This window comes from Lactuca virosa, chromosome 3, assembly GCF_052849685.1.
Source record: "Lactuca virosa cultivar CGN04683 chromosome 3, Lactuca_virosa_CGN04683_v6, whole genome shotgun sequence".
In the NCBI taxonomy this organism is placed as follows: Eukaryota; Viridiplantae; Streptophyta; class Magnoliopsida; order Asterales; family Asteraceae; genus Lactuca; species Lactuca virosa.
In genome coordinates, this window is record NC_136428.1 from 373,124,973 (window position 1) to 373,132,531 (window position 7,559).

Genomic DNA, 7,559 nt, shown 5'->3' on the forward strand with positions numbered 1-7,559 from the left:
TTCTGATGGTTTCCATCCACCCTCTATTGATCGTAGTTGTTTCTGATTTGGTTTAAAATTTATTAACGAGATTTAGTTTTGGAATACCTAATTATCTACCCTAAATCTCGCCCTTTTTTATATATCTAGGATTATGATATAGATTTGAAGCAGTAATTGAAGATGAATAGTGTTTGGGAAGAACCGCATGACGGACTGGTTGCTGGAGGTTTCTTATGAGTTGTTATCGTCCTTATTCTCAGATCCGTCAGTACGTTTTGGTCAAATACTCTTCATTTTCATTTATTTTATGTTGATAGTGATTGCTCTCCGATGGCCATGGATTTTTAATGATTTTTGCAGTCACCGGGTGATCTTATTCTTTTTCCTTTTTTCTTAACCCAAGACACCTTTTGCTTAATGTCATTCTATCTTTCAAAATAAGAGTCTGTATGCTTCACTTTTATAGCCCTTACAAGCAGCTTCAAAGGGACGAGACAAAGACTACAATATCTAATCTTGATTTTTAAGCTCTAACGATAGGTAACGTTTCTGACCTAGATTTATTTGATTTCACATTTAATACGTGTGTTTGGGGATGGATGAGTAGTGCTCATTCTTTTATTTCGTTGTTTTCAAAGTTGAGGTTTTGAAAATTAGTTATTACTCTGTATTATATGTATGGAATCTTTCGTTTGTGTTTACTGAAGATGAACATTAATTACTGATATGTCTGAAATAGCTTTCGCTTTTAGATGCTTCTTTTGTGGAATTTCCTTTTGATAAGTTCTTTTTCAATCATTCAGTTTTATAATGGATTTGTAAGCTATTTTTATATTTGTGCTTGATTTCTTGAATAATCAAACTCCTTGAATGGATCATGAAAAAGGTGGCAACACGAGCTTATTTTGCAACCCACAGTAACCAAAATTGATCAATATGTAATAATGGATTAATCTATTAGATAAAAGGTTTGATGTCGATGATTCTAATTTGGATTCTTTTGCAGCAATTCATTGTTAAAGTGTGGATTTAAGGAGTGACCTAAAGGTGTTCGATGAAATGTCTAGAAATAAAGTTGCATGATCATGATTATGAGGGTCTTTCTGTACAGTTTACATTTTAAAAATCTATGAAATTACAACTTGAATCTTGAAAGTTTAAAAATGCAATGCAAATCTACAGACCCTTGGTAATAAATTATCTTTCTTTTGTTCCATCACATTGTTGTAATCCGACTTTTTTTTAGATTAAGAAAGTTTGACCATCTGTTGGGGGTTCAGTTGTTATTTCTTAGTATTTAACTTTCTCTTTTGGTTATTGTTGTATATTTGTGGATGTTAATATATGTTAAGTTTTTGTTACATTATCAAAATGCCAAAATGCTTGTGTTACAGGTAATCAAAACATTCAGGTACTGATATAACCCATTTCGATTTTGTCTTTTAATATTATTGTTTATTTAACTGGTTTTAGCTTGGTTCATGGAGATGAGAATACTTAAATGTCGTTTAATTGATTGAGAAGTTTTGACATTGTTGTGTATTATCAATAATACTTGATTTTTATCTTAAACATGCTATAAGATTAAAGTTTTGATTTTGATTCACTTACTTTCCTATGATTGAACTTGAAGGTACACGTTTGAATTTGGTGTTTCAAATGATGTCACTTTTGGCAAGTTCATCAAAAATCTGATTGAGAAGGAAATACATAAATGTTTTCCACATCAATAAGCTTTTGTCTTGGTCTCCCTTGTCAATTTTTACGAGCTTGGAAAGGTAAAACAATATGAAAATTTAATTTTTTAATGGATATCTTTATAATTTTAATTCAACTACCTGTTAATAATGCAAAATTTCTATAATCTTAGTATAACTATTTGTTACAGGCTATGCCAAAGGTTAATACATTACATGTGATGCTCTATTGTAGGTGAATTTCCCAGATTGCCCTTCTATTTGAAAAATACTGTAAATTCTAAAAAATTGCAAAAAATTAATGTAATTCAGTAAAAATGTATAGCAGGAAATTAGGAAATTAGGAAATTTGAATTTTGAATTTTTAATTATACCATATAAATCTGCAATAAATTTGGAAGAAAAATATCTTCTAAACTCTATCTATATCTAATTAGCATATCAATCCCAATAAATCAGGCAATCGAATATCAATAAATTTGGAAGAAAATATCTTTTACAATCATGTTTACGTTCATGTTTCAATACGTAGCTGGTAAGGGAGACTACATTGTGTCACCATGTCACAAATAAAACTTCCAATGTCGTTTATAACGAAGTTTTTGGGAATTTATAAACAGTGTTCTTCTACCATCTTTTATTTACTTTTCGTGTATCATACTTCATCCATCATATTAATTAATTAATTTACAATACTTTATTGTATTTGATTTATTCATGTTAATTACAATATCACTATTCTTCATTTTTTTCAATTTATCAACCGTGGATTTCCACGGGTTTAAACCTAGTATTAAGAATAATTGATTAACAATGAAAGCGTTTACTGTAACGTACTTGAAATAAGCTAACATTCCTTATACTTTTTTTTCTTTTATTAATTTTTTTATAAACGCTAACGATTTGGACTAATTATATTAGTTTCCCAAGACACGAAACTTACTTAATTTATGTTATGTGTTATATCTTAAAGAAAAAAAATGCAAAAATGAGATAAAAACGAGTGGTGTGCATAATTGTTGGTTTGATCTTTGTAATTCATAGTAAACTAGGTGTGAGACCCGTGTACTACACGAGTTTATTAAAAATAAAAATTTAGTATCAATAATTAAACATTAAATATTTTATAAAATAATATTTTTACATAACATAATGTAATCTTTTGGAACATTTATAAAATAAATCAAATATTCTTTAGAACATTTATGAGACTTTATTAACAAATTAATAGAATGATTATCTTTCTTTATATAACTCATTAGAATTTTATGGAATTTTATTTTTAAAAAAGTGGAAATTCCCAAAAAATGACAAGTGGAAAATAATAGTTCTAAAACTCCCACAAAATTACATGTGACAAAACTCTTGAGAATTTGACAAATGGCAAAAAAAAACATTCATTTATTAGAGAGGATAATATTGTATATTTAGCTTTGTATTTTTTAAGTATAGTAATTTTTTATAATATATAACTATTTATGCTAATATTAATTATCATATAATCAATTGTTGGTTTTTATAATAATACAAAGACAAAATGGTAAAAATGGTCCCTGTGGTATGCAAAATTTTGGGGTTTTAGTCCAAACCCCGAGTTTTTTGGATTCATGGTCCTTTTGGAGTTGTTTGTATGCGAAATTGGTCCCCGGACTTAACTTCCATTAACTTGTTGCTGCTAACCCCCTCATGTTGTCTCACATGAGGGTATATTTGTCTTTTCACTTCTAAGGGACCAATTTTGCACCTGAAAAAAATATATCCCTCTTTTTTTAAAAAAAATTAATACATTTTTTTTAATAATTAAAAAATAAAAGTGCTCTCTCTCTCTCTCTCTCTCTCTCTCTCTCTCCTTGACCACCATTGAAGCTACCACCAAACATCATTATACTTTCATTTTCTTTTCCTTTGATCTGATAAGAATTGAAAATAAAACACAACATGAGGTATCAATTCAACTCCTATATATACATATGAATATAGAATTCATTTCCAAGCATCGAACCCCTCTCTATTAGAATCAGAAGATGCCTTTTGCTCCCACATATCCACTACAATCCCTTCCGTTAGCAACCCTAAATTAGATTTGAGTAAAAAGTTTCATGAATTGATTAGAAAACAAGAGGAAAAATGTACTCCTTATATAGTTAAAGTCGAAAGATGTTCTGAAAATGAAGAGAATGAAGAAATCAGCAGCGGAGGTGGTGGTTGAGGAGGAGTAGCTATACCGTGAGGTGTTGTTGTTCCTTTTACATTCCTCCATTGATTCTTTAGTTCCTAATCAAATATCACCCATCACGGATCGATCCAGTTAGAGAGGAAACATATGAATGGTTTCCGACGGCACCGAAGACAACCTCCCACCCCTTCATCCCGTCGACAGAAGATGAATAAGCCTTCGCATATCATCATCCGACTGCTGTCGAGATGATTCATCTCCACCTCTCGTAATAATCAATTTAAACTTCTGCTTTCTGGTTTATATATGTGGTTAATAATCAGTTTAGGCTTCTGATTTCTAGTTCTGGTAAGATAGCTTTTGATTTCATCTCTGCTTTTTCTTTATCGGTTAGCCATAGTTTCTTGCATGATGTTGATGCCGGAAGATGGGTTTTGTAAAGGTTACAGGAGATTTGTGATGGAGTTGGTGTTGTCTCCTCCGGCTCCAAAGAATGCTCCGGTGAGTAGAGATTGAAGGTGGGTTTCAAGTTCAAGACATTGTGGTGGAATTGGAGAAGGAGGATTGTCGTGGAATTGTGTATTTGTGTCAACACAATAAACACACTCAAATAAGATATATATATATATATATATATATATATATATATATATATATATATATATATATATATGGAGAGAGAGAGAGAGAGAGAGAAAGAGATCTTTTATTTTTTAATTATTAAAAAAAATAAATAGGTATTAATTGTTTTTTTTTAAAAGAGGGATATATTTTTTTCAGTTGCAAAAATGGTCCCTTAGAAGTGAAAAGACAAATATACCCTCATGTGAGAGGCACATGAGGCGGTTAACAACAACAAGTTAACGGAAGTTAAGTCCGGGGAGCAATTCCACATACAAACCACTCCAAAAGGACCATGAATCCAAAAAACTTGGGGTTTGGACTAAAACCCCAAAAATTTGCATACCACAGGGACCATTTTTGCAATTTTGTCTAATACAAATGGAAATAATAGTGATTTTTATACATTTACTAATGATTTCTTTTTATATAACAATTTAGGATACATCAACTTGACCATTGTAGGTTACAATTTGCGCAACTGTTAGGGGCTGTTTGGCAGGATCTAAATTTTTAAGATCTAAATTTTTAAGAGGTATGAATTTATAAGAGGTTCTGAAACTTTAAGATCTGAATTTTTAACATGCTGTTTAGTTGGAACCTTTGAATTGTTGTGCTGAATTATAAAATGACCATTTTACCCTTAAGTGTAATCTTTTGTTGAATTCAAAGTTTATGTTTATAAAATAACCAAACCAACTTCTTACATAATTATAAAAAAAAAAGTATAAACAGAATACAAAATCCAAACTAAATAAAAATCAAATCAAACATAAATATTTGACAAAAATCAAATCAAACAATGGTCTAATATAAAGAGGTGAAAGTATGATGTTATAATAAATAAATCAATAAAAGTACATAGCTAGTTCATGTATTTAACCCTTACAAAAACAATCTTACAATAGCTATGAAAACAACTTGAACTATGTGCTTATATGGATCACATTACATGTATACAACCCTATTCATTCTTTGTGTTCCAAATCAATGATATGTGGTTAGATACTGGTGATTGTCTTGAACCTTTCTTGTCCAAGAGTGTCCCATTGCATAAACATGGAACATTCAACATTAGTTTCATACAAATATAATATTATATATATTTTCAGAAGAGTCATAAAAGGAACATTCAACCTTAGTTTCATCCAAAGTTCCAAATGCTCAAGGTCAAACATCAATGACTAAAGTTCCAATTGCTCAAATGATAGATACAAAAGGAACGATTTTGACAAAAAAAAATCACAGCCTTCATCCACCATCATCTTGACCAAAGTTCATGCATAATTGCTAGATAATGGTGCACCATCACTTATGTATCAAACTCCATATGATATGAATAATATCCCTAGCTCAAAGTTTGAAAAAATCCTTTAAAGAACAACATATTTTTCAAACTTGATTTTTTAAAGTTCACAGTTCAAGTATATAGTTTCATTCACCAAACATATGTATCTTTGTGGTCTATTTCAGATTCACCAAACAATTGGTTGTTTATCATCTTCTATCTTAAGATTTCAAACAATATTCATATTTTCTTGAACCTTGATACTAGTAATTACAGGTTTTATCAAATTTTATCATCTTCTATCGTAATATAAACAATTTGAGACACAAATCTTGAAACAAATACATGTATCCTATGACGATCCAGTACAGGATCGTGCATGAAATACAAAGAAAATCAAAACAGAGGACTGATAATCGAGTTCTAGGGCAAAAAAAAAAAGAAGAATAAGAAAACCATATATTTCTAAGAATCGGTTTTCAGGTACCTGCCAAAGAGAAACAAGTTTGCGTCTTTGTGATAGTCAATTATCAGAATCTGTAATGTTAACCAATCGATTATCAGACTCTTTGTGATAAGTGGATCAAACTTGCATAGTTAATCAATACAAAAATCACCCCATATCAATCAATAAGAAACTCATAATCAATCAATCGATTATCGGAAGTTAGAGCTCAGATTAAAATCAAAGGAATTGTTCATAAAGGAAGATTGAGAAGCAGACCTGCAACCGGAGCTGGAGGCGGAGCTGCTGCAGGTGAAGGTTGCGTCGATGTGTAGTCGGAGGTTGCGTCGAGGTGTAGTGGGGGAGCAGCTTCACCGACGAATCGGAGGGTGAAGGGAAGAAGAACGCACAGACAGAGGAGAAGAGGATGCGTGTTTTGGTGAAAGGTCGATGTCTAGGGCATAATAGGAATGCGACTTTTTTTTTTCTAAAATTCAGATGTTGTTTAATATCTGAAAAATTAAGAGGTATTTATAATTTTAAGAGGTAAAAAATAAAAGGCAAACAATTTGAATCTGAATTTTTAAGACATTGCCTCTAAATTTTACAATTAAGAGGTAAACAAACACCCCCTTGTTGTACGAAACCCTATGCCCTAACTCATCCACCTCCAACAAAGTTACCACATTTCTTTCATCGATCTATGCCTCATCACCGTCCCTTTTACTAATCGAGTTCATCTCCAATTGATCATCACGAAATTTCAAAATTCTTTGTCGGTTCCAGAAATGAGATGTCACTCTTGCTATTTATCATCCCCTTCACCTTAATCGGAGAACATCGTACACGAAACCCTATTTGTCAACAAAGGTCCAAAGTCGCGACATTTTGGAGGTAGAAAAGTGTATGATTTCACTATGGAAAATCATCAAGATCGACGAAGAAGTTAGGGTTTTCTGAAATGAAGACGCAGCTGCTCTTATAACCCAGTGAGTGTCTCCTTTCTATGTGTCTTCATTTTGATTTATAAACAACAACACAATATCACATATTCTTCATTCTTCCTTATTATGACAAAAAATAAAAATAAACATACATGTTTAAATTGTAGGATGTTATAATGTTGAAGATGATACCCAAAGCAGGAACATATGAAGGACAGAAAAACACAACAGATGGATATCAAAATGATAGAACGGGGTTACAGTACTTTGTTTTTTTTAACTTATATGGTATGCTAAATTGAAAGGCCGAATTATTGGGATTGAGTCAAACGGATGGATATCAAAATGATACTTGTAAATTCAAACAAGATAATTGGTCAGAGGAACATTTTATTTTTTTATTTTT